The sequence below is a fragment of the Onychomys torridus genome, chromosome 4 (genome assembly GCF_903995425.1).
Source record: "Onychomys torridus chromosome 4, mOncTor1.1, whole genome shotgun sequence".
In the NCBI taxonomy this organism is placed as follows: Eukaryota; Metazoa; Chordata; class Mammalia; order Rodentia; family Cricetidae; genus Onychomys; species Onychomys torridus.
The window spans coordinates 123,031,604-123,032,224 of NC_050446.1; positions in this window are offsets into that span (position 1 = coordinate 123,031,604).

The following is a 621-nucleotide window of genomic DNA, read 5'->3' on the forward strand; positions in this document are numbered from 1 at the left end:
TAAAGCTGGGGTACACACAGGGAGGTCAGTGGTTAAAGCAGGGGTGCACACAGGGAGGTCAGGGGTTAAAGCTGGGGTACACACAGGGAGTTTAGGGGTTAAAGCTGGGGTACACACAGGGAGGTTAGGGGTTAAAGCAGGGGTACACACAGGGAGGTCAGGGGTTAAAGCTGGGGCATACACAGGGAGGTCAGGGGTTAAAGCAGGGGCGCACACAGGGAGGTTATTACCAGGGTGACATACAACCAAGCCACAGTGACAATTTAAGTGGCTGTTTTCCTTTTATGGAGATGGACTCAGGCTGGCCTCAAACTCACCATGTATCATGGATGACTCTCCTGCCTCCTCCTCCTCCCAAGTGCTGGGATTATGAAACTCCACCAAGTTTATTCTGTGCTGATGATCAAACCCAGGGCTCTACCCATGCTAGACAAGCGTTCTACTGAGCCACGTTCTCAGCTCAAAAGCTCTCTAAAAACAAGACAACAACAACCAGAACATGGTTTGCACAGAAACCCAGGTGGCTTATATGGTCTTTTTCACATAGCATTTCAAACAAACTCAAAAAAGATGAGAAGCACATCTTTCCATCCTGGAGCTGAAGATCTCTTCTCTCAGTTG